Source organism: Engraulis encrasicolus, chromosome 10, assembly GCF_034702125.1.
Source record: "Engraulis encrasicolus isolate BLACKSEA-1 chromosome 10, IST_EnEncr_1.0, whole genome shotgun sequence".
Lineage (NCBI taxonomy): Eukaryota > Metazoa > Chordata > Actinopteri > Clupeiformes > Engraulidae > Engraulis > Engraulis encrasicolus.
This window is the reverse complement of record NC_085866.1, coordinates 17,339,179-17,339,814: the sequence shown is the minus strand read 5'-3', so window position 1 is coordinate 17,339,814 and position 636 is coordinate 17,339,179.

Genomic DNA, 636 nt, shown 5'->3' with positions numbered 1-636 from the left:
ACACAGTGTGCTACTCAGTTTGTGTGGGAAGAGCGCAGACCTCTGGTGGGTTCAGTGAATACCAAATGCGTCGCTGCTTCTGCACCATCTGCAGTTGTTTTATAGCATCTGACAGGAGGGAGTTGCAATAATCCAAATATGCAATAAGCAAGAACGCCCATATTGTTTTGTAATTAAAATAAGTCAGTAAGTGCCCCTCCCTTCACAGAAAACAGGCCATGCCCTGCTCCAACTGCTACCCACAGGAAGACACATCAAATCACTGAAATAACTGGTCTTATCAGAGTAGCTTCTTTCTCTCTGCCGTCAGACTGCTAAACCTGGTTTGAATTGTCCCATCCCTTCCTCCCATTGCGTGTACATTGCTTTAGATGTGTTCTGTAGACTTTGATCCTCAGGGCATGTTCACACTTGGTCCCTTTCAGCCATTTAAGCAAACTCAGACCAGTGACTCAGCATGTTTTGAAAATATGTGAACACACCAAAGCGAACCCAGAGCCCTCGGAAGCGGACCTCGGAAGACCTTTGTTGATGTGGTCTCTGTACGGTTTGCCTTAAGAGTCCTGACAAGTTACACCTGTGACTCTGTGTAATCACTCCAGGAGAGCTCTAGAGCAGTGGTTCCCAACCAGGGGT